The sequence below is a fragment of the Pelmatolapia mariae genome, linkage group LG16_19 (assembly GCF_036321145.2).
Source record: "Pelmatolapia mariae isolate MD_Pm_ZW linkage group LG16_19, Pm_UMD_F_2, whole genome shotgun sequence".
Taxonomy (NCBI): Eukaryota; Metazoa; Chordata; class Actinopteri; order Cichliformes; family Cichlidae; genus Pelmatolapia; species Pelmatolapia mariae.
Genome location: NC_086241.1, coordinates 49,485,159 through 49,512,766, shown reverse-complemented (window position 1 = coordinate 49,512,766; position 27,608 = coordinate 49,485,159). Strand labels below are relative to the sequence as shown.

The following is a 27,608-nucleotide window of genomic DNA, read 5'->3' as shown; positions in this document are numbered from 1 at the left end:
AGTTTTTTATTTCAATGTAATAATTGTACAAAAACCAAAGTTCACTGTGAATTTTACATTTATCAACAAGTATACCGTTATGTATTCTGCATTATCACTAGATTTTCCACGGTAAAATTCTGGCAACCATAGCTGCCAGTATTTTACCGTAATATTCAACTTTTTAGGTATGATACCGTATTATTTTATACAGTTTCACTATATTTAACAAAGTAAGACTGTAATCAGATTAATGGAATGTCTGTTGTTTTCACATGAATTTATGTTTAAATTCAGTGATTTACTGTAAAAAATATAATTATTATTTACTGTGAAATTTAAGGTTACTAAAATAGGATACCGTTTTGTGTTCTACATTTACAATTTATTTTCACGGTGAAATTCTGGCAACCACAGCTGCCAGTAATTTACCGTAAATTCTACAATATTTTTTACAGTGTACAATTAGAAGTGCTTGTTCTGATGAAAACTTTTCATCAGCAGCAAAGGCATAAGGATCACTTAAATGGATCACTTAAACTCGGGTTGATGGTGCACATCTTTTTCTCTGCTGTGCTAAAGATGCTCTCAGCTGTTTAACTTTAGGGATGGGAGAAAAGTTTGACATATTTCACAACCATTAAATATTAGTGAGGCCTCTGAGAATGAGGTCAAGCAAAAATCCCTGCTTGTGCTCATGGACTCTAAATTTCAACAAATAAGACAATAATACGACAACTGCTGAGTGACACAAGAGTCTAGGGGAAGGGCAAGCATGAAGTGAGATGCTGTGTGTGTGTACACATGTGCTCACATATGTTGGTACCTCTCTCCCCGTAGCAAAGTCCTGAATAAAGTCTGAATGTTCAGTCAATCAAGATCCATATGAGCTGTAAAGAAAATAACCTCAGCTTTTTCTTGGATGTTCAAAGTTTTTCAGTTCATACAGGAACATCAGCAGTCTGGGTGAATGTATCGCTGTTTACTTCCCCCGTCTCATTGAGCCTGGTCAGGATGTGTTCAGAGGAAAAAAGAGGAACAGAAAGAATTTTTAAAAAGTTAGGGGTTTTTTGTTGCTCTTGTTTACTTTTAAGCCAAAAATAAAATGAATAAAGCTACAGGGTTTAATATTGAGAAAATTGAGGTGGAAAATGACTTGAGCATTATATAATTAAAGTAACATACCTTGAACATATCTTGAAAAAGTAAAATAAATCATAACATTAAACTCACCTTGTTTTTGTAGAGAAGTTGATCAGGCTTTTTCTTCATCCCCTGAGACCAGCTGCACTGAATCATCACCAGCTTTTGTCCTCATCTTTTTCGCTCAGTGGGGTCTTTCCTTTCCTTGGCCATTCCTCTGCCAGCTGCCTTTGCACTGGAAAAAAAAGTGTGTGATCACAGGTGAAGTAAGGGATATTTTTTCCAGTGCAGAGTTAAGAGTGCTCCATTTGGTGATAGCTGTTGAACAACATTTCTAAGGATGTTGAAAAAGACAAATATTTCTGTTTACTATTAAGCAAAAGCATGATTATAGACATAATAATTTCTAAGGTTACAACAGTATCCCCATAAGACATATAAGAGCGGTGACACCAGCACTATGCTTGTATTACACTTTAATCAGGATATATTTAGAAATTAATCCCATCAATGCTCAACAGTGTCACCAAAAGTAACCACATACTTGAAATGACATACTCAGCATTACATAAATCACATTTTCAGTGAAGGCACAGTTACAGGGAAAATGTGTATGTTTGCAAAGTTAACTAAACATTTCCATGTGCTACAACATGGACATAATGATTAAATGTGCTGAGGTGAGTAATTTGCTGTCAGCCTGCTTATTGATTCATTGTACTGCTGCTACAATGATTTGTACAAATCTTGGAAATTTACAATAACGTTTATAAATAAAACTGATGATGTACAATGTTGTCAAACCAACTGATTTATAATATTGTTACTTAAGCTGGGCTTACACTGTGCGATTTTTTTCAGTCGTGCTGGGCTTACACTGTGTGATTTTTGGCCACCATCAACTTTGCTAAATTGCTAATGAAAAACATTGATCAGGCAGCTGTGATTGAGCAGCAATGTAAATCCAACTATTTTCACGGTTGTTGTGGTCGTGATAATTTTGTGAGGCCACATCGAAAAGGCTCGGATGAGCTTTCCAAAGTTCTACAAGTTGTGCCTCCACGACGGTCGATTGATGATCGGGAGCTGGTCGTGAGGTGTAAATCGCTTCTCGTTACCCCACGTATACTATACGATGCACGATGCACGATGAAGGCCAAAATCGGGCCGATCACCAAAACGGTCGCACGACTCAGAAATCTGCACAAAATGGGCCAAAAATCGCACAGTGTAAGAAACAGTCTTCAACACTTGCAGATAACAAACTCACAGGTTCTCAACTCACGCTCGATGATACCGAACACATCAGCAAAGAGATGGTCGTCTCTTTGCTGATGTGTTCGCAGTCTTGCAGGATACTTGCAAGACTGCAGTGGAAACATGAAGGATGCCAGGAAGGAGATGGACAGCGAGATTTTGTTTCTTTTTTTGTTAGAACTCAACAGTTAATTACTTGATAAATCATCAAGATGCCCCGAGACAAACTCGTGACCTGGTCTGGGAGTCTCACCTTCCTCACCGCGTGAGACCTTGGATGCCTCACAGAGACCCTGAGTTTCTAGATTGGATAAGCAGAAGACTAAATCATCAAGATACGCCTCATCACCCAATGGGCTTCTGGATCGGACTGAGAGACGTCCATGAGGAAGGGACTTGGAAATGGTGGGATGGAACATTACTTGCTGAAGGGTAAGTGTCAGGGCTGCAGAGGCGAGTGTATTGGTGTACTTCGGTGCACAAGATTGAAAACAATTTGTTCTGAAAAAATGCAGATGAAGAGTTGTTTGTTGACAGTATAGATGGTTTGTTTTTAAACCTCTTACCACTCACAGAGTCCCTGGTGACGGTCTAGCTATGTCAGATGCCAGTCATTTAAGAGACTAATCATTTTTTGGAATTTAAATTGTGCTAACTCACTTTGTTCAACACAGCCCAGAGTAACATTAAAAATAAAAACATATTAGAACTAATTTTGTTGGACACAAGAAAAACTGGAGCATCTTCGTAGGGAGCCGAACTAGGGCTTACAAGTTTTGCAGTGCCTTTGCAGTGACTTTGCTATCTGCACAGAGCGTTTCTGGTGTGGCTTATGCAAAAGAGAATTGCAACAATACAGCGTGTTTCTCTGCTCCCTTTCACACAGTAAGTATGTCTGTTGTAGACTGAGCTTTATAAATGTCTCTTTGATTATTCAAACAGTGTTTGAAAACTTTATCGTCATCGCTGGCGTGCTTTGTACCTCAGGCTCATCAGAGACAATCGTATCCAGGTAAATTAATTTTCTTTAATCTACACACTTTTAGGAATTACTTAGCTAATTTCAAGGATAATTTCAGTGACTGAATTATTGCCGGTCATTCGTACACTGACTTTATTATATAAAATATATAAATTAAATCTCTTTGAAACTTATAGAATCTAATCTTTTGGTTTCTTTTTTTTCATAGCATTTTATCAAACTGTTGTCTGCTACAGAGTTAAAAGTATTGTACTAGTAGTAATATAGCATCCACCATCTCCTGCTTGCATATTTCTGAAAACATCTTAGTGGTGTGGCAGCCATGGGTTGAGCCAGCCCTGCAAACCCTGTTGATGGACGATGCAGTGGACAGTGGGAGGAAGCATCCTAAAGCTCTCTTTGCAGACCAGCCTGTGTGATTCTCCACTCACCGACCAGAAAAGACAAAAGGCAGGGCTCAGTTGCAGCACCTCATCCATCCATGTCTGATCTTGCATCGGCAGATTCAGCAACACAGCCAGAGACTTCCTGTAATCTATTACAGTTGTTAAAAAAACGGTACAGGAACAGGTCACTCAGGTTAATCCTGTATAAACAACTGCGCCTGCGCTACTGTGCATGTATGAAGACTTGTCATCAGGCACACATGAGGCCGACCGGCTGAGAATACTGAAATCAAAGGAAATCAAACTCTTCTGTCTGGTGAAATGTTATACTTACCAAATCATGCTCCCTGGCCTTATATCCTTTGCAGGTGGAACTGGACCCAGTTGTGAAAACCAATGATTTTGTCTGGCCAACAAAGAGTCCAGGCTGGTGTTCAATTTAAGAACAGAAACACACACTTCTTACCAAAGAAATGAAGATTATTTTACAGTGTTGCTGAATCACATGGATGAATTTAACACCTGGGCACAGTTATACCGTGATGACTGGCAGGTCAAGATCTCACCCTGTGTTTCTCTGCCTGTGGTAGAGGTGGAACCAGATCAAGTGGAGCTGATTCTTGAACAGCCTCAAGTCAGAGCTGGATCGACCTTCTGTCACCAGGTACTGATGAGCCCGCTGTGGAGAAACATCGCTGATGATGTTCATGAATCCCCAGCTGACTCTGGTAACCTTAATACAGCACAGAAAAAAAGTCACAATAATCATTTTATGTTGTGATTATTGTGATCATAACAGAAACAGATGCATCTATGTCATTATCTTTGAGCTTTTACACTTAACATAATTATAAAAACATGAGTATCAAAGGTGTTAAAACTCTGATGCCATCTTGGATTACTGCACTTTGTTCATGTCATTACAACATTTCTCTCTTTCTAATCATACATCTAGATGTTATGTCAACACACATTTAATCTACATTATAAGAGTGCCTTTGTGATAAATGTGTCTTTCATTCTTAAATTAACTGGTTAAATATTTAATCTAACTAAACCCTAAAGATGGAGTCAGAAGACAACAGTCACCTGAAGGGGCTGAAAATTGTAAAGACCCTACAGAACAATCAGTAAATGTCAGTAAATCTTTGATTCTGTGAGTAACACACTGGGTTCAGTTTGGAGGTTGAACTCTCACTCACCAGGATTGACAGCCATCTGTGCCACAGTTAAACTCATGCAGTGCTAATTTAAAAACTCTCAAATATTTTGGACAATTTATATTTTTCTATCACAATAAATACAAGTCTTCATTGAAGTAAACACACAGAGCAGTAGTGGATTTTTTAAATATAATTTTTCTTTATTTTGATTAGCATTGTTTATATTTGTAGTTTTTGAAGTATGGAGCACCACAAAAACTACAAATAAAACAAACAAACAATCCAGCTAACAAATTTTGTGCTCTCTACTATCAGAACCTACCAAAATCTATCTCAGCCCAGCCTGACGGGCCGATGGGCTGGGCTGAGATAGATTTTGGTGGCCCGACTGGAGAAATCGCTAGCCCCGGGACGTCGGGCTAGCGATTTTGCGAGCCCTGGTCAACCCCTCACTTGAAGGCAATTAAATTCAATCCAAAAATTTAACCCATCAATTGAACAAGTGATCCCCTATGAGCAACGGTGGACAGGAAAAACTCCCTTTTAACAGGAAGAAACCTGTGACAGAACCAGACTCAGGAAGGGGCAGTCTTCTGTCATGACTGGTTGGGAGGTGAGGGCAAAATAAAACTGAACATAAAGGAGAGCACAGTATAGTTATGAGAGATTGTGGACCGTGGCTGGAAAACATTATTACTATTTTCAAAAGGCACCCGGTCCACATCCACAACTACAGTAGGGCTGGACTGGATAATAAGGACAGAGGACGGACATTCACTTCAGCAGAAAATATTTGCGACGGCCCAGCAAGCTGCAGGAACAACAACGGCTGCTGTGACAAGACCTAGACCTACTTTAAGTGCGAGTTTGGCACCAGCACACCACCAACCACTAGTCTGAGCCTCGTCAGTCTCTTCCCTTTGTTCATTTACCTTCCTTCCAACATTGGGAGAACGATTAGCTGAAAACCTTCTGTGCCGCGCCAGGAAATACTCCTGCTGCGCCATGAGGGCCTCGCGACGCTCAGCGTTTATTCTCTCTATTAACTCCATCTGTCTTTCAAGCTCCTGCCAATGCTCACGGCGTACAGTAACACTAGGTTCAAGATCATGTAGAGTTTTCCTGAGAGTCATGTTCTCTTTCTCTAATTGACCCAACTTACTTTTAACCTTGGCCTGCTCCACAGTGAGAAGCGCTATCTGTCGCATAAAATGTAATTCCTCTGTATTATCTCTGTCCATAGGTGAATTATTTAAAGCTTCCTCTGATATGTCTTTAACAGTATAAAAGCACAGTGTCAAAAGAAAGAAACTTTGTATGAATTGTATGAATGTAAAAGTATTATCTTTGTCAAAGACAACTCGCTTTGCAAAAACAACTCGCTGTTTCTGAAGACGCACCAAACTGTGTTATAGCACCTCTATTTATGGACTCGTGTGGCAGAGATGGTGACGTCGACTGCCACGTCGAAACTGTGACGGTGAAATCGATCGCCACGTCACAGTCTCTCCTTTGAGAAGATCAAAGAAGCGCTCCGTTTTTTCCGCGCATGCTCAGATCATGCGTATTGAAATGAACGGGATATTTATTTATTCGTTTTAAATACCACTCAAAGGACGAGGAGAGTTCAAAATAGGGCTGTTCGATATAACATATCGGATGACGATATGAAAAGGATCGTTTCATATTACGGCAATATTTTTTCATGGTTTTTAAGGTCACTCTAGTATTAATTTCTTAAAGTTCTCTCTTTCGCTTATATTTAATATAACCACACTACGGACGGACAAGCGACTGCTTTTATGCGTTGTCGTTAGCAACAACAACGGTAAAACCATACGCTGGGGCAAGAGGGGAAGATTACCCACAAACTGAATATGGACAAGATTTACTACAGTAGCTGAAGAATCCGCTGGAAAAGGCACATGATAAATGACAGGTTTTACGTCTCACCCCCTCTTTGCCTCCGTGCACTGTTTGTGCGCAGGCTCACACAGCACTCGGCAGAGAACTCCCCCCGAAACATCCATGCAACGCATCTTGCTACCACCTTCAAGTTGTACTCAAGTTTATAAAGAACCCACGTCAAAGTATTGTGATTAAATCCAATTTATTAACCTACCTGAGAGATAAATTACAAATGCGAAGAACGTACTGTCTCCCGTTTGACTACGGCAAGCAGTTAGGTACGTTTAAAGTCTCTGTTAATTTGAGTTCCCATGAAACGGAGATAAACAGGTATTCGCGTTTTTTCAAAATTACTATACCAAACTTTTTTAGTTTTGTAAATATTGGCTATATTGAGAGGTCTTATTTTATTCTTACTTAATTTTGCAAATTTATGCCAATGATTTCCGTTCCTGATTGTGATGGACCGAGTTGAAAATCAGGAGAAGTCCCAGGAATTATTAGAAAAATATGGTTTTCATTTATTTAACCCCCAAAAATTATATTTACAAAAGTAATAAATGTTGAGCTCATAAAAGAGGTCAAAGAAACAAAAGTGAACTCAGGCAAAGACTGCAAACTTAACAAACCAAATGACTGCCCAAACATACATAATTGACCTAAACATGAAATGACACACAGGGGTATATATAATGGCTGATCAGACCATTGTGACACATGAGGGGTAACAAACAAACAATCATAAATCACAAAACAATGCAGTACAATCTAGTTTGTTAATAAACTAAACACCAGAGAAGAAAATCAAAACCATCAAACCCTAAACTCAAATATTTAATTAAATATGAAGTGGACCAACTTGTCATCAGGCACACATGAGGCCGACCGGCTGAGAATACTGAAATCAAAGGAAATCAAACTCTTCTGTCTGGTGAAATGTTATACTTACCAAATCATCCTTTGCAGGTGGAACTGGACCCAGTTGTGAAAACCAATGATTTCCGTTCCTGATTTTGTCTGGCCAACAAAGAGCCCAGGCTGGTGATGATCAATTTAAGAACAGAAACACACACTTCTTACCAAAGAAATGAAGATTATTTTACAGTGTTGCTGAATCACATGGATGAATTTAACACCTGGGCACAGTTATACCGTGATGACTGGCAGGTCGAGATCTCACCCTGTGTTTCTCTGCCTGTGGTAGAGGTGGAACCAGATCAAGTGGAGCTGATTCTTGAACAGCCTCAAGTCAGAGCTGGATCGACCTTCTGTCACCAGGTACTGATGAGCCCGCTGTGGAGAAACATCACTGATGATGTTCATGAATCCCCAGCTGACTCTGGTAACCTTAATACAGCACAGAAAAAAAGTCACAATAATCATTTTATGTTGTGATTATTGTGATCATAACAGAAACAGATGCATCTATGTCATTATCTTTGAGCTTTTACACTTAACATAATTATAAAAAACATGAGTATCAAAGGTGTTAAAACTCTGATGCCATCTTGGATTACTGCACTTTGTTCATGTCATTACAACATTTCTCTCTTTCTAATCATACATCTAGATGTTATGTCAACACACATTTAATCTACATTATAAGAGTGCCTTTGTGATAAATGAGTAATATTTAATCTAACTAAACCCTAAAGATGGAGTCAGAAGACAACAGTCACCTGAAGGGGCTGAAAATTGTAAAGACCCTACAGAACAATCAGTAAATGTCAGTAAATCTTTGATTCTGTGAGTAACACACTGGGTTCAGTTTGGAGGTTGAACTCTCACTCACCAGGATTGACAGCCATCTGTGCCACAGTTAAACTCATGCAGTGCTAATTTAAAAACTCTCAAATATTTTGGACAATTTATATTTTTCTATCACAATAAATACAAGTCTTCATTGAAGTAAACACACAGAGCAGTAGTGGATTTTTTAAATATAATTTTTCTTTATTTTGATTAGCATTGTTTATATTTGTAGTTTTTGAAGTATGGAGCACCACAAAAACTACAAATAAAACAAACAAACAATCCAGCTAACAAATTTTGTGCTCTCTACTATCAGAACCTACCAAAATCTATCTCAGCCCAGCCCGACGGGCCGATGGGCTGGGCTGAGATAGATTTTGGTGGCCCGACTGGAGAAATCGCTAGCCCCGGGACGTCGGGCTAGCGATTTTGCGAGCCCTGGTCAACCCCTCACTTGAAGGCAATTAAATTCAATCCAAAAATTTAACCCATCAATTGAACAAGTGATCCCCTATGAGCAACGGTGGACAGGAAAAACTCCCTTTTAACAGGAAGAAACCTGTGACAGAACCAGACTCAGGAAGGGGCAGTCTTCTGTCATGACTGGTTGGGAGGTGAGGGCAAAATAAAACTGAACATAAAGGAGAGCACAGTATAGTTATGAGAGATTGTGGACCGTGGCTGGAAAACATTATTACTATTTTCAAAAGGCACCCGGTCCACATCCACAACTACAGTAGGGCTGGACTGGATAATAAGGACAGAGGACGGACATTCACTTCAGCAGAAAATATTTGCGACGGCCCAGCAAGCTGCAGGAACAACAACGGCTGCTGTGACAAGACCTAGACCTACTTTAAGTGCGAGTTTGGCACCAGCACACCACCAACTAGTGCTGGGCGATATGACGATATATATCGTGTGGACGATAGAAAAGTGTCTATCGTGCCATTTGTCTTCTATCGTTTATATCGTACTAACCCAAATTTTATAAATTATTACATGAAATATATAATTAACCCTTTACAACTGGTCGGAGCAGGTACACTCCGTTTTGCCTAACTATTTTTAAATCCCTGTAGAACTGGAACCACATAAGGTAGTGCAATAATTTTTTTTTTGCATGTGAAACCGGAGTTGTACTTACATCTTATGCCATTAGCTTGTCCAAAGTCACGGTTTCCTTCCACATATAACTTTGCAAAAATTGCATAAGAAGCACTTGCAGCAACAAAAACATAATATTCCAAACTTGCAGCAACAAAAAGATAATATTCCAGAAACAGGCTTTGCCGACGTTCATAAGACTTCCTACGTTGGCATATACGTCAGCGCGAACTATCGCACGTCCGCCATTACCTGCCCGAAACCGGAAGTGACGTCATTTTCGCGAAAGGGCCTTATAAGCCTATGTTGGTGTTTTTAAAAGACATGTTTGACTTTATGCTTTTCTGTATCGTTTCTGGGATGCTTAGAACTCAAATTACACTGTTGGAAATAGTTTATTTTGATGCATTATAATATTTATTTTCATTTTTCCTGTAGTATATAAAAATTAGTGTATCTCAAAAATAAAACTATGAAGACACTCAAAATAAATTTCTCGTGGTTGGAAACTTTTGTATTTACAGTTTTGAGGGATACACCGCTTAAATTTTTTTTTAACTAGAAATATATGTAAAAAACAAAAAAACGATTTTCAATTTTTTTGTAGTTTATTGCACTACAAGTTTTTGCAATTTATGTAGTTACTATGGACTTAATGCATACATATTATTAAAATTTGGGCTATAACGGTTGTATTGATATATGGAAACTTGAAATACTCCCACAAATGGCACTACAGCATGTAAAAACATAAAGATAAGCTCTGGCGGACTTGGTTCTATGGTAGGTCTTAAAGAGTTAAATAGCCTGTGGCAAATATATTAGTGTTGTCTTCTCACTATACATGCTCTTAACTTTATGCAAGTAAATAATATGGTATAAAAAAATGATATTTTTCGCAAAGAAACTCCGTCTCGTGGTTTGCGAGCTGGTGCTGCTGTACGTGCACCCGGATTTGCGACATACTTTACGGTAACTCAAAACAAAGACTGCACCCTCGGCACTCGCTGTTTACAGACTGCGTACTTTCGAGATGACCACAGGTCAGGTCGTATATCGTGATATATATCGTTATCGTGATATAAAATAATTCATATCGTGATAAATATTTTTTCCATATCGCCCAGCACTACCACCAACCACTAGTCTGAGCCTCGTCAGTCTCTTCCCTTTGTTCATTTACCTTCCTTCCAACATTGGGAGAACGATTAGCTGAAAACCTTCTGTGCCGCGCCAGGAAATACTCCTGCTGCGCCATGAGGGCCTCGCGACGCTCAGCGTTTATTCTCTCTATTAACTCCATCTGTCTTTCAAGCTCCTGCCAATGCTCACGGCGTACAGTAACACTAGGTTCAAGATCATGTAGAGTTTTCCTGAGAGTCATGTTCTCTTTCTCTAATTGACCCAACTTACTTTTAACCTTGGCCTGCTCCACAGTGAGAAGCGCTATCTGTCGCATAAAATGTAATTCCTCTGTATTATCTCTGTCCATAGGTGAATTATTTAAAGCTTCCTCTGATATGTCTTTAACAGTATAAAAGCACAGTGTCAAAAGAAAGAAACTTTGTATGAATTGTATGAATGTAAAAGTATTATCTTTGTCAAAGACAACTCGCTTTGCAAAAACAACTCGCTGTTTCTGAAGACGCACCAAACTGTGTTATAGCACCTCTATTTATGGACTCGTGTGGCAGAGATGGTGACGTCGACTGCCACGTCGAAACTGTGACGGTGAAATCGATCGCCACGTCACAGTCTCTCCTTTGAGAAGATCAAAGAAGCGCTCCGTTTTTTCCGCGCATGCTCAGATCATGCGTATTGAAATGAACGGGATATTTATTTATTCGTTTTAAATACCACTCAAAGGACGAGGAGAGTTCAAAATAGGGCTGTTCGATATAACATATCGGATGACGATATGAAAAGGATCGTTTCATATTACGGCAATATTTTTTCATGGTTTTTAAGGTCACTCTAGTATTAATTTCTTAAAGTTCTCTCTTTCGCTTATATTTAATATAACCACACTACGGACGGACAAGCGACTGCTTTTATGCGTTGTCGTTAGCAACAACAACGGTAAAACCATACGCTGGGGCAAGAGGGGAAGATTACCCACAAACTGAATATGGACAAGATTTACTACAGTAGCTGAAGAATCCGCTGGAAAAGGCACATGATAAATGACAGGTTTTACGTCTCACCCCCTCTTTGCCTCCGTGCACTGTTTGTGCGCAGGCTCACACAGCACTCGGCAGAGAACTCCCCCCGAAACATCCATGCAACGCATCTTGCTACCACCTTCAAGTTGTACTCAAGTTTATAAAGAACCCACGTCAAAGTATTGTGATTAAATCCAATTTATTAACCTACCTGAGAGATAAATTACAAATGCGAAGAACGTACTGTCTCCCGTTTGACTACGGCAAGCAGTTAGGTACGTTTAAAGTCTCTGTTAATTTGAGTTTCCATGAAACGGAGATAAACAGGTATTCGCGTTTTTTCAAAATTACTATACCAAACTTTTTTAGTTTTGTAAATATTGGCTATATTGAGAGGTCTTATTTTATTCTTACTTAATTTTGCAAATTTATGCCAATGATTTCCGTTCCTGATTGTGATGGACCGAGTTGAAAATCAGGAGAAGTCCCAGGAATTATTAGAAAAATATGGTTTTCATTTATTTAACCCCCAAAAATTATATTTACAAAAGTAATAAATGTTGAGCTCATAAAAGAGGTCAAAGAAACAAAAGTGAACTCAGGCAAAGACTGCAAACTTAACAAACCAAATGACTGCCCAAACATACATAATTGACCTAAACATGAAATGACACACAGGGGTATATATAATGGCTGATCAGACCATTGTGACACATGAGGGGTAACAAACAAACAATCATAAATCACAAAACAATGCAGTACAATCTAGTTTGTTAATAAACTAAACACCAGAGAAGAAAATCAAAACCATCAAACCCTAAACTCAAATATTTAATTAAATATGAAGTGGACCAACTTGTCATCAGGCACACATGAGGCCGACCGGCTGAGAATACTGAAATCAAAGGAAATCAAACTCTTCTGTCTGGTGAAATGTTATACTTACCAAATCATCCTTTGCAGGTGGAACTGGACCCAGTTGTGAAAACCAATGATTTCCGTTCCTGATTTTGTCTGGCCAACAAAGAGCCCAGGCTGGTGATGATCAATTTAAGAACAGAAACACACACTTCTTACCAAAGAAATGAAGATTATTTTACAGTGTTGCTGAATCACATGGATGAATTTAACACCTGGGCACAGTTATACCGTGATGACTGGCAGGTCGAGATCTCACCCTGTGTTTCTCTGCCTGTGGTAGAGGTGGAACCAGATCAAGTGGAGCTGATTCTTGAACAGCCTCAAGTCAGAGCTGGATCGACCTTCTGTCACCAGGTACTGATGAGCCCGCTGTGGAGAAACATCACTGATGATGTTCATGAATCCCCAGCTGACTCTGGTAACCTTAATACAGCACAGAAAAAAAGTCACAATAATCATTTTATGTTGTGATTATTGTGATCATAACAGAAACAGATGCATCTATGTCATTATCTTTGAGCTTTTACACTCACATAATTATAAAAAACATGAGTATCAAAGGTGTTAAAACTCTGATGCCATCTTGGATTACTGCACTTTGTTCATGTCATTACAACATTTCTCTCTTTCTAATCATACATCTAGATGTTATGTCAACACACATTTAATCTACATTATAAGAGTGCCTTTGTGATAAATGAGTAATATTTAATCTAACTAAACCCTAAAGATGGAGTCAGAAGACAACAGTCACCTGAAGGGGCTGAAAATTGTAAAGACCCTACAGAACAATCAGTAAATGTCAGTAAATCTGTGATTCTGTGAGTAACACACTGGGTTCAGTTTGGAGGTTGAACTCTCACTCACCAGGATTGACAGCCATCTGTGCCACAGTTAAACTCATGCAGTGCTAATTTAAAAACTCTCAAATATTTTGGACAATTTATATTTTTCTATCACAATAAATACAAGTCTTCATTGAAGTAAACACACAGAGCAGTAGTGGATTTTTTAAATATAATTTTTCTTTATTTTGATTAGCATTGTTTATATTTGTAGTTTTTGAAGTATGGAGCACCACAAAAACTACAAATAAAACAAACAAACAATCCAGCTAACAAATTTTGTGCTCTCTACTATCAGAACCTACCAAAATCTATCTCAGCCCAGCCTGACGGGCCGATGGGCTGGGCTGAGATAGATTTTGGTGGCCCGACTGGAGAAATCGCTAGCCCCGGGACGTCGGGCTAGCGATTTTGCGAGCCCTGGTCAACCCCTCACTTGAAGGCAATTAAATTCAATCCAAAAATTTAACCCATCAATTGAACAAGTGATCCCCTATGAGCAACGGTGGACAGGAAAAACTCCCTTTTAACAGGAAGAAACCTGTGACAGAACCAGACTCAGGAAGGGGCAGTCTTCTGTCATGACTGGTTGGGAGGTGAGGGAAAAATAAAACTGAACATAAAGGAGAGCACAGTATAGTTATGAGAGATTGTGGACCGTGGCTGGAAAACATTATTACTATTTTCAAAAGGCACCCGGTCCACATCCACAACTACAGTAGGGCTGGACTGGATAATAAGGACAGAGGACGGACATTCACTTCAGCAGAAAATATTTGCGACGGCCCAGCAAGCTGCAGGAACAACAACGGCTGCTGTGACAAGACCTAGACCTGCTTTAAGTACGAGTTTGGCACCAGCACACCACCAACCACTAGTCTGAGCCTCGTCAGTCTCTTCCCTTTGTTCATTTACCTTCCTTCCAACATTGGGAGAACGATTAGCTGAAAACCTTCTGTGCCGCGCCAGGAAATACTCCTGCTGCGCCATGAGGGCCTCGCGACGCTCAGCGTTTATTCTCTCTATTAACTCCATCTGTCTTTCAAGCTCCTGCCAATGCTCACGGCGTACAGTAACACTAGGTTCAAGATCATGTAGAGTTTTCCTGAGAGTCATGTTCTCTTTCTCTAATTGACCCAACTTACTTTTAACCTTGGCCTGCTCCACAGTGAGAAGCGCTATCTGTCGCATAAAATGTGATTCCTCTGTATTATCTCTGTCCATAGGTGAATTATTTAAAGCTTCCTCTGATATGTCTTTAACAGTATAAAAGCACAGTGTCAAAAGAAAGAAACTTTGTATGAATTGTATGAATGTAAAAGTATTATCTTTGTCAAAGACAACTCGCTTTGCAAAAACAACTCGCTGTTTCTGAAGACGCACCAAACTGTGTTATAGCACCTCTATTTATGGACTCGTGTGGCAGAGATGGTGACGTCGACTGCCACGTCGAAACTGTGACGGTGAAATCGAGCGTCACGTCACAGTCTCTCCTTTGAGAAGATCAAAGAAGCGCTCCGTTTTTTCCGCGCATGCTCAGATCATGCGTATTGAAATGAACGGGATATTTATTTATTCGTTTTAAATACCACTCAAAGGACGAGGAGAGTTCAAAATAGGGCTGTTCGATATAACATATCGGATGACGATATGAAAAGGATCGTTTCATATTACGGCAATATTTTTTCATGGTTTTTAAGGTCACTCTAGTATTAATTTCTTAAAGTTCTCTCTTTCGCTTATATTTAATATAACCACACTACGGACGGACAAGCGACTGCTTTTATGCGTTGTCGTTAGCAACAACAACGGTAAAACCATACGCTGGGGCAAGAGGGGAAGATTACCCACAAACTGAATATGGACAAGATTTACTACAGTAGCTGAAGAATCCGCTGGAAAAGGCACATGATAAATGACAGGTTTTACGTCTCACCCCCTCTTTGCCTCCGTGCACTGTTTGTGCGCAGGCTCACACAGCACTCGGCAGAGAACTCCCCCCGAAACATCCATGCAACGCATCTTGCTACCACCTTCAAGTTGTACTCAAGTTTATAAAGAACCCACGTCAAAGTATTGTGATTAAATCCAATTTATTAACCTACCTGAGAGATAAATTACAAATGCGAAGAACGTACTGTCTCCCGTTTGACTACGGCAAGCAGTTAGGTACGTTTAAAGTCTCTGTTAATTTGAGTTTCCATGAAACGGAGATAAACAGGTATTCGCGTTTTTTCAAAATTACTATACCAAACTTTTTTAGTTTTGTAAATATTGGCTATATTGAGAGGTCTTATTTTATTCTTACTTAATTTTGCAAATTTATGCCAATGATTTCCGTTCCTGATTGTGATGGACCGAGTTGAAAATCAGGAGAAGTCCCAGGAATTATTAGAAAAATATGGTTTTCATTTATTTAACCCCCAAAAATTATATTTACAAAAGTAATAAATGTTGAGCTCATAAAAGAGGTCAAAGAAACAAAAGTGAACTCAGGCAAAGACTGCAAACTTAACAAACCAAATGACTGCCCAAACATACATAATTGACCTAAACATGAAATGACACACAGGGGTATATATAATGGCTGATCAGACCATTGTGACACATGAGGGGTAACAAACAAACAATCATAAATCACAAAACAATGCAGTACAATCTAGTTTGTTAATAAACTAAACACCAGAGAAGAAAATCAAAACCATCAAACCCTAAACTCAAATATTTAATTAAATATGAAGTGGACCAACTTGTCATCAGGCACACATGAGGCCGACCGGCTGAGAATACTGAAATCAAAGGAAATCAAACTCTTCTGTCTGGTGAAATGTTATACTTACCAAATCATCCTTTGCAGGTGGAACTGGACCCAGTTGTGAAAACCAATGATTTCCGTTCCTGATTTTGTCTGGCCAACAAAGAGCCCAGGCTGGTGATGATCAATTTAAGAACAGAAACACACACTTCTTACCAAAGAAATGAAGATTATTTTACAGTGTTGCTGAATCACATGGATGAATTTAACACCTGGGCACAGTTATACCGTGATGACTGGCAGGTCGAGATCTCACCCTGTGTTTCTCTGCCTGTGGTAGAGGTGGAACCAGATCAAGTGGAGCTGATTCTTGAACAGCCTCAAGTCAGAGCTGGATCGACCTTCTGTCACCAGGTACTGATGAGCCCGCTGTGGAGAAACATCACTGATGATGTTCATGAATCCCCAGCTGACTCTGGTAACCTTAATACAGCACAGAAAAAATGTCACAATAATCATTTTATGTTGTGATTATTGTGATCATAACAGAAACAGATGCATCTATGTCATTATCTTTGAGCTTTTACACTCACATAATTATAAAAAACATGAGTATCAAAGGTGTTAAAACTCTGATGCCATCTTGGATTACTGCACTTTGTTCATGTCATTACAACATTTCTCTCTTTCTAATCATACATCTAGATGTTATGTCAACACACATTTAATCTACATTATAAGAGTGCCTTTGTGATAAATGAGTAATATTTAATCTAACTAAACCCTAAAGATGGAGTCAGAAGACAACAGTCACCTGAAGGGGCTGAAAATTGTAAAGACCCTACAGAACAATCAGTAAATGTCAGTAAATCTTTGATTCTGTGAGTAACACACTGGGTTCAGTTTGGAGGTTGAACTCTCACTCACCAGGATTGACAGCCATCTGTGCCACAGTTAAACTCATGCAGTGCTAATTTAAAAACTCTCAAATATTTTGGACAATTTATATTTTTCTATCACAATAAATACAAGTCTTCATTGAAGTAAACACACAGAGCAGTAGTGGATTTTTTAAATATAATTTTTCTTTATTTTGATTAGCATTGTTTATATTTGTAGTTTTTGAAGTATGGAGCACCACAAAAACTACAAATAAAACAAACAAACAATCCAGCTAACAAATTTTGTGCTCTCTACTATCAGAACCTACCAAAATCTATCTCAGCCCAGCCTGACGGGCCGATGGGCTGGGCTGAGATAGATTTTGGTGGCCCGACTGGAGAAATCGCTAGCCCCGGGACGTCGGGCTAGCGATTTTGCGAGCCCTGGTCAACCCCTCACTTGAAGGCAATTAAATTCAATCCAAAAATTTAACCCATCAATTGAACAAGTGATCCCCTATGAGCAACGGTGGACAGGAAAAACTCCCTTTTAACAGGAAGAAACCTGTGACAGAACCAGACTCAGGAAGGGGCAGTCTTCTGTCATGACTGGTTGGGAGGTGAGGGCAAAATAAAACTGAACATAAAGGAGAGCACAGTATAGTTATGAGAGATTGTGGACCGTGGCTGGAAAACATTATTACTATTTTCAAAAGGCACCCGGTCCACATCCACAACTACAGTAGGGCTGGACTGGATAATAAGGACAGAGGACGGACATTCACTTCAGCAGAAAATATTTGCGACGGCCCAGCAAGCTGCAGGAACAACAACGGCTGCTGTGACAAGACCTAGACCTGCTTTAAGTGCGAGTTTGGCACCAGCACACCACCAACCACTAGTCTGAGCCTCGTCAGTCTCTTCCCTTTGTTCATTTACCTTCCTTCCAACATTGGGAGAACGATTAGCTGAAAACCTTCTGTGCCGCGCCAGGAAATACTCCTGCTGCGCCATGAGGGCCTCGCGACGCTCAGCGTTTATTCTCTCTATTAACTCCATCTGTCTTTCAAGCTCCTGCCAATGCTCACGGCGTACAGTAACACTAGGTTCAAGATCATGTAGAGTTTTCCTGAGAGTCATGTTCTCTTTCTCTAATTGACCCAACTTACTTTTAACCTTGGCCTGCTCCACAGTGAGAAGCGCTATCTGTCGCATAAAATGTGATTCCTCTGTATTATCTCTGTCCATAGGTGAATTATTTAAAGCTTCCTCTGACATGTCTTTAACAGTATAAAAGCACAGTGTCAAAAGAAAGAAACTTTGTATGAATTGTATGAATGTAAAAGTATTATCTTTGTCAAAGACAACTCGCTTTGCAAAAACAACTCGCTGTTTCTGAAGACGCACCAAACTGTGTTATAGCACCTCTATTTATGGACTCGTGTGGCAGAGATGGTGACGTCGACTGCCACGTCGAAACTGTGACGGTGAAATCGAGCGCCACGTCACAGTCTCTCCTTTGAGAAGATCAAAGAAGCGCTCCGTTTTTTCCGCGCATGCTCAGATCATGCGTATTGAAATGAACGGGATATTTATTTATTCGTTTTAAATACCACTCAAAGGACGAGGAGAGTTCAAAATAGGGCTGTTCGATATAACATATCGGATGACGATATGAAAAGGATCGTTTCATATTACGGCAATATTTTTTCATGGTTTTTAAGGTCACTCTAGTATTAATTTCTTAAAGTTCTCTCTTTCGCTTATATTTAATATAACCACACTACGGACGGACAAGCGACTGCTTTTATGCGTTGTCGTTAGCAACAACAACGGTAAAACCATACGCTGGGGCAAGAGGGGAAGATTACCCACAAACTGAATATGGACAAGATTTACTACAGTAGCTGAAGAATCCGCTGGAAAAGGCACATGATAAATGACAGGTTTTACGTCTCACCCCCTCTTTGCCTCCGTGCACTGTTTGTGCGCAGGCTCACACAGCACTCGGCAGAGAACTCCCCCCGAAACATCCATGCAACGCATCTTGCTACCACCTTCAAGTTGTACTCAAGTTTATAAAGAACCCACGTCAAAGTATTGTGATTAAATCCAATTTATTAACCTACCTGAGAGATAAATTACAAATGCGAAGAACGTACTGTCTCCCGTTTGACTACGGCAAGCAGTTAGGTACGTTTAAAGTCTCTGTTAATTTGAGTTTCCATGAAACGGAGATAAACAGGTATTCGCGTTTTTTCAAAATTACTATACCAAACTTTTTTAGTTTTGTAAATATTGGCTATATTGAGAGGTCTTATTTTATTCTTACTTAATTTTGCAAATTTATGCCAATGATTTCCGTTCCTGATTGTGATGGACCGAGTTGAAAATCAGGAGAAGTCCCAGGAATTATTAGAAAAATATGGTTTTCATTTATTTAACCCCCAAAAATTATATTTACAAAAGTAATAAATGTTGAGCTCATAAAAGAGGTCAAAGAAACAAAAGTGAACTCAGGCAAAGACTGCAAACTTAACAAACCAAATGACTGCCCAAACATACATAATTGACCTAAACATGAAATGACACACAGGGGTATATATAATGGCTGATCAGACCATTGTGACACATGAGGGGTAACAAACAAACAATCATAAATCACAAAACAATGCAGTACAATCTAGTTTGTTAATAAACTAAACACCAGAGAAGAAAATCAAAACCATCAAACCCTAAACTCAAATATTTAATTAAATATGAAGTGGACCAACTTGTCATCAGGCACACATGAGGCCGACCGGCTGAGAATACTGAAATCAAAGGAAATCAAACTCTTCTGTCTGGTGAAATGTTATACTTACCAAATCATCCTTTGCAGGTGGAACTGGACCCAGTTGTGAAAACCAATGATTTCCGTTCCTGATTTTGTCTGGCCAACAAAGAGCCCAGGCTGGTGATGATCAATTTAAGAACAGAAACACACACTTCTTACCAAAGAAATGAAGATTATTTTACAGTGTTGCTGAATCACATGGATGAATTTAACACCTGGGCACAGTTATACCGTGATGACTGGCAGGTCGAGATCTCACCCTGTGTTTCTCTGCCTGTGGTAGAGGTGGAACCAGATCAAGTGGAGCTGATTCTTGAACAGCCTCAAGTCAGAGCTGGATCGACCTTCTGTCACCAGGTACTGATGAGCCCGCTGTGGAGAAACATCGCTGATGATGTTCATGAATCCCCAGCTGACTCTGGTAACCTTAATACAGCACAGAAAAAAAGTCACAATAATCATTTTATGTTGTGATTATTGTGATCATAACAGAAACAGATGCATCTATGTCATTATCTTTGAGCTTTTACACTTAACATAATTATAAAAAACATGAGTATCAAAGGTGTTAAAACTCTGATGCCATCTTGGATTACTGCACTTTGTTCATGTCATTACAACATTTCTCTCTTTCTAATCATACATCTAGATGTTATGTCAACACACATTTAATCTACATTATAAGAGTGCCTTTGTGATAAATGAGTAATATTTAATCTAACTAAACCCTAAAGATGGAGTCAGAAGACAACAGTCACCTGAAGGGGCTGAAAATTGTAAAGACCCTACAGAACAATCAGTAAATGTCAGTAAATCTGTGATTCTGTGAGTAACACACTGGGTTCAGTTTGGAGGTTGAACTCTCACTCACCAGGATTGACAGCCATCTGTGCCACAGTTAAACTCATGCAGTGCTAATTTAAAAACTCTCAAATATTTTGGACAATTTATATTTTTCTATCACAATAAATACAAGTCTTCATTGAAGTAAACACACAGAGCAGTAGTGGATTTTTTAAATATAATTTTTCTTTATTTTGATTAGCATTGTTTATATTTGTAGTTTTTGAAGTATGGAGCACCACAAAAACTACAAATAAAACAAACAAACAATCCAGCTAACAAATTTTGTGCTCTCTACTATCAGAACCTACCAAAATCTATCTCAGCCCAGCCTGACGGGCCGATGGGCTGGGCTGAGATAGATTTTGGTGGCCCGACTGGAGAAATCGCTAGCCCCGGGACGTCGGGCTAGCGATTTTGCGAGCCCTGGTCAACCCCTCACTTGAAGGCAATTAAATTCAATCCAAAAATTTAACCCATCAATTGAACAAGTGATCCCCTATGAGCAACGGTGGACAGGAAAAACTCCCTTTTAACAGGAAGAAACCTGTGACAGAACCAGACTCAGGAAGGGGCAGTCTTCTGTCATGACTGGTTGGGAGGTGAGGGCAAAATAAAACTGAACATAAAGGAGAGCACAGTATAGTTATGAGAGATTGTGGACCGTGGCTGGAAAACATTATTACTATTTTCAAAAGGCACCCGGTCCACATCCACAACTACAGTAGGGCTGGACTGGATAATAAGGACAGAGGACGGACATTCACTTCAGCAGAAAATATTTGCGACGGCCCAGCAAGCTGCAGGAACAACAACGGCTGCTGTGACAAGACCTAGACCTACTTTAAGTGCGAGTTTGGCACCAGCACACCACCAACCACTAGTCTGAGCCTCGTCAGTCTCTTCCCTTTGTTCATTTACCTTCCTTCCAACATTGGGAGAACGATTAGCTGAAAACCTTCTGTGCCACGCCAGGAAATACTCCTGCTGCGCCATGAGGGCCTCGCGACGCTCAGCGTTTATTCTCTCTATTAACTCCATCTGTCTTTCAAGCTCCTGCCAATGCTCACGGCGTACAGTAACACTAGGTTCAAGATCATGTAGAGTTTTCCTGAGAGTCATGTTCTCTTTCTCTAATTGACCCAACTTACTTTTAACCTTGGCCTGCTCCACAGTGAGAAGCGCTATCTGTCGCATAAAATGTGATTCCTCTGTATTATCTCTGTCCATAGGTGAATTATTTAAAGCTTCCTCTGACATGTCTTTAACAGTATAAAAGCACAGTGTCAAAAGAAAGAAACTTTGTATGAATTGTATGAATGTAAAAGTATTATCTTTGTCAAAGACAACTCGCTTTGCAAAAACAACTCGCTGTTTCTGAAGACGCACCAAACTGTGTTATAGCACCTCTATTTATGGACTCGTGTGGCAGAGATGGTGACGTCGACTGCCACGTCGAAACTGTGACGGTGAAATCGATCGCCACGTCACAGTCTCTCCTTTGAGAAGATCAAAGAAGCGCTCCGTTTTTTCCGCGCATGCTCAGATCATGCGTATTGAAATGAACGGGATATTTATTTATTCGTTTTAAATACCACTCAAAGGACGAGGAGAGTTCAAAATAGGGCTGTTCGATATAACATATCGGATGACGATATGAAAAGGATCGTTTCATATTACGGCAATATTTTTTCATGGTTTTTAAGGTCACTCTAGTATTAATTTCTTAAAGTTCTCTCTTTCGCTTATATTTAATATAACCACACTACGGACGGACAAGCGACTGCTTTTATGCGTTGTCGTTAGCAACAACAACGGTAAAACCATACGCTGGGGCAAGAGGGGAAGATTACCCACAAACTGAATATGGACAAGATTTACTACAGTAGCTGAAGAATCCGCTGGAAAAGGCACATGATAAATGACAGGTTTTACGTCTCACCCCCTCTTTGCCTCCGTGCACTGTTTGTGCGCAGGCTCACACAGCACTCGGCAGAGAACTCCCCCCGAAACATCCATGCAACGCATCTTGCTACCACCTTCAAGTTGTACTCAAGTTTATAAAGAACCCACGTCAAAGTATTGTGATTAAATCCAATTTATTAACCTACCTGAGAGATAAATTACAAATGCGAAGAACGTACTGTCTCCCGTTTGACTACGGCAAGCAGTTAGGTACGTTTAAAGTCTCTGTTAATTTGAGTTTCCATGAAACGGAGATAAACAGGTATTCGCGTTTTTTCAAAATTACTATACCAAACTTTTTTAGTTTTGTAAATATTGGCTATATTGAGAGGTCTTATTTTATTCTTACTTAATTTTGCAAATTTATGCCAATGATTTCCGTTCCTGATTGTGATGGACCGAGTTGAAAATCAGGAGAAGTCCCAGGAATTATTAGAAAAATATGGTTTTCATTTATTTAACCCCCAAAAATTATATTTACAAAAGTAATAAATGTTGAGCTCATAAAAGAGGTCAAAGAAACAAAAGTGAACTCAGGCAAAGACTGCAAACTTAACAAACCAAATGACTGCCCAAACATACATAATTGACCTAAACATGAAATGACACACAGGGGTATATATAATGGCTGATCAGACCATTGTGACACATGAGGGGTAACAAACAAACAATCATAAATCACAAAACAATGCAGTACAATCTAGTTTGTTAATAAACTAAACACCAGAGAAGAAAATCAAAACCATCAAACCCTAAACTCAAATATTTAATTAAATATGAAGTGGACCAACTTGTCATCAGGCACACATGAGGCCGACCGGCTGAGAATACTGAAATCAAAGGAAATCAAACTCTTCTGTCTGGTGAAATGTTATACTTACCAAATCATCCTTTGCAGGTGGAACTGGACCCAGTTGTGAAAACCAATGATTTCCGTTCCTGATTTTGTCTGGCCAACAAAGAGCCCAGGCTGGTGATGATCAATTTAAGAACAGAAACACACACTTCTTACCAAAGAAATGAAGATTATTTTACAGTGTTGCTGAATCACATGGATGAATTTAACACCTGGGCACAGTTATACCGTGATGACTGGCAGGTCGAGATCTCACCCTGTGTTTCTCTGCCTGTGGTAGAGGTGGAACCAGATCAAGTGGAGCTGATTCTTGAACAGCCTCAAGTCAGAGCTGGATCGACCTTCTGTCACCAGGTACTGATGAGCCCGCTGTGGAGAAACATCACTGATGATGTTCATGAATCCCCAGCTGACTCTGGTAACCTTAATACAGCACAGAAAAAAAGTCACAATAATCATTTTATGTTGTGATTATTGTGATCATAACAGAAACAGATGCATCTATGTCATTATCTTTGAGCTTTTACACTTAACATAATTATAAAAAACATGAGTATCAAAGGTGTTAAAACTCTGATGCCATCTTGGATTACTGCACTTTGTTCATGTCATTACAACATTTCTCTCTTTCTAATCATACATCTAGATGTTATGTCAACACACATTTAATCTACATTATAAGAGTGCCTTTGTGATAAATGAGTAATATTTAATCTAACTAAACCCTAAAGATGGAGTCAGAAGACAACAGTCACCTGAAGGGGCTGAAAATTGTAAAGACCCTACAGAACAATCAGTAAATGTCAGTAAATCTTTGATTCTGTGAGTAACACACTGGGTTCAGTTTGGAGGTTGAACTCTCACTCACCAGGATTGACAGCCATCTGTGCCACAGTTAAACTCATGCAGTGCTAATTTAAAAACTCTCAAATATTTTGGACAATTTATATTTTTCTATCACAATAAATACAAGTCTTCATTGAAGTAAACACACAGAGCAGTAGTGGATTTTTTAAATATAATTTTTCTTTATTTTGATTAGCATTGTTTATATTTGTAGTTTTTGAAGTATGGAGCACCACAAAAACTACAAATAAAACAAACAAACAATCCAGCTAACAAATTTTGTGCTCTCTACTATCAGAACCTACCAAAATCTATCTCAGCCCAGCCCGACGGGCCGATGGGCTGGGCTGAGATAGATTTTGGTGGCCCGACTGGAGAAATCGCTAGCCCCGGGACGTCGGGCTAGCGATTTTGCGAGCCCTGGTCAACCCCTCACTTGAATTTTTGATTTTCAGTTTAAGGCAATTAAATTCAATCCAAAAATTCAACCCAACAATCAAGTGATCCTCTATGAGCAACGGTGGACAGGAAAAACTCCCTTTTAACAGGAAGAAACCTGTGACAGAACCAGACTCAGGAAGGGGCAGTCTTCTGTCATGACTGGTTGGGAGGTGAGGGCAAAATAAAACTGAACATAAAGGAGAGCACAGTATAGTTATGAGAGACTGTGGACCGTGGCTGGAAAACATTATTACTATTTTCAAAAGGCACCCGGTCCACATCCACAACTACAGTAGGGCTGGAATGGATAATAAGGACAGAGGACGGACACTCACTTCAGCAGAAAATATTTGCGACGGCCCAACAAGCTGCAGGAACAACAACGGCTGCTGTGACAAGACCTAGACCTACTTTAAGTGCGAGTTTGGCACCAGCACACCACCAACCACTAGTCTGAGCCTTGTCAGTCTCCCTTTGTTCATTTACCTTCCTTCCAACATTGGGAGAACGATTAGCTAAAAACCTTTCCTGCCACGCCAGGAAATCCTCCTGGTGCGCCATGAAAGCCTCGCGACGCTCAGCGTCTATTCTCTTACATAACTCCATCTGTCTTTGAAACTGCTGCCAACGCTCACGGCGTACGGTAACACCAGTCTCAAGATCATGTATAGTTTCCCTGAGAGTCATGTTCTCTTTCTCTAATTGACCCAACTTACTTTTAACCTTGGCCTGCTCCACAGTGAGATCCGCTATCTGTCGCATAAAATGTGATTCCTCTGTATTATCTCTGTCCATAGGTGAATTATTTAATGTTTCCTCTGACATGTCTTTAACAGTATAAAAGCACAGTGTCAAAAGAAAGAAACTTTGTATGAATTGTATGAATGTAAAAGTATTATCTTTGTCAAAGACAACTCGCTTTGCAAAAACAACTCGCTGTTTCTGAAGACGCACCAAACTGTGTTATAGCACCTCTATTTATGGACTCGTGTGGCAGAGATGGTGACGTCGACTGCCACGTCGAAACTGTGACGGTGAAATCGATCGCCACGTCACAGTCTCTCCTTTGAGAAGATCAAAGAAGCGCTCCGTTTTTTCCGCGCATGCTCAGATCATGCGTATTGAAATGAACGGGATATTTATTTATTCGTTTTAAATAACGACAACGCATAAAAGCAGTCGCTTGTCCGTCCGTAGTGTGGCTATATTAAATATAGGCGAAAGAGAGAGCTTTAAGAAATTAATACTACAGTGACCATCAGGACTGGACTAGGACAAAAAATCGGCCCGGGCATTTTGACTGGAGACCGGCCCACCAGGATAGAAAATGTGACGTCATTCAGAGGTAAAACCGCAAAGGATTCTGGGAACTTGAGGCAAGAGGTACTAGCGCACGCAGGCTTTCAATTGAACTCAGTTACACAGCGATAAAAAGAAACACAAAAAATGGCAAGAAGCTGTTGTATTATTAACTGCAATAGCCGGTCGCATGACAGCCACGGGAAGCCGACGGGTAAAGAGATCGTTTTTTTTTTTATCGGATTATGTCGTTGAAGAGAAATTTTTTAAGCCATGCTTCCGAAGTAAGAGCCGACGGATAGTCTGGATATACCAAATATAACGTCTCAGAACACTCCAGCTCACATGTTAGTCTGCTCCAAGCATTCCCACAAAGGTCAGTGTTTTGTAGTAGTTAATACGTAATTTTTCTTAACATAATTGGTGATATAGGTTACAAGCAAGTCTGGCGCTGAACAGAAATTGTAGCGCTGTAGCTCCTTTATTTATTGTGCATAAACAGTGAATTGTCCTGACACAATATTGCGTTTCGCTTCTGTTATTACCACGGTACATTGACAAAAACATATACTTTTATTCAGAGGATAAAACAGTTGTTTTGTATCACTAATTGTCCAGTGCGATTACAACATACAATATTATTGTCACTGCTACATTTCTTTAATGCTTACCAGAAATTATTTCCACTACTAATTAATTACCGTTGAGCTCAAAGGTTATATTAATAAACGGTTAACGAATGTGTATTTATGATGACGATTTGTGAGACTGGTAAACTTACCTTTGTTCGTACGATGGTCTTTCGTTCTACACGGTGCATTTCAAGGTCCTGTACCCATCCATCGGTAAACTGTACCTGGGCTTGTTGCAGTGACCTGAAGTTACTAAAAGCTTCATGAGTGTATGCACTCACTCCAAGAACCGTATAATTATAAATCTGAGCGTGGTGAAAGTTGGGCAGCACGCTAACGTCTTTTGTCCACTCTGTGTGCTCCTAAGGGTCTGACCCTTTCACTCCTTTGATTTTTTCCTCGTATCTTTTCTTTGCCTTTTCGTCGAGTCTGTCTTTGTACGGACCGGCATTGTTCTCCTTAGTTTTGTACATTCCTTTTTTGTGCGGCAAAGAAAAACCAAGAAGGTATTGGAACCGGAGAATGAACGTTTTGCGGTGCTGCAAATGCTTGCATTTGATGCGGTACTTGGATTGGTTTGCCTCGAGTTCCCGGCATGCAATGCGCGAAGGTCACGTGATCTGTCAATCGCTATAGGAAAAACCTTAAA

General features: G+C 39.7%; 1 long non-coding RNA gene across 2 annotated transcripts; it reads right to left on the bottom strand.

The window, feature by feature from the left end:
* Window positions 1–246: 246 nt before the first annotated feature.
* On the bottom strand, window positions 247–27,524 carry LOC134646282 (uncharacterized). 2 transcript variants are annotated; one of them, XR_010096644.1, is made up of 16 exons: window positions 27,109–27,524; window positions 23,998–24,164; window positions 23,767–23,855; window positions 20,337–20,503; window positions 20,106–20,194; window positions 16,677–16,843; window positions 16,446–16,534; window positions 13,017–13,183; window positions 12,786–12,874; window positions 7,999–8,165; window positions 7,768–7,856; window positions 4,314–4,480; window positions 4,082–4,174; window positions 3,793–3,896; window positions 1,213–1,357; window positions 247–984 (listed from the first exon to the last, which is right to left on the bottom strand). It is a non-coding gene; the product is annotated as an uncharacterized LOC134646282 (long non-coding RNA). The 2 variants fall into 2 exon arrangements; XR_010096645.1 differs by lacking the exon at window positions 3,793–3,896.
* Window positions 27,525–27,608: the final 84 nt, after the last annotated feature.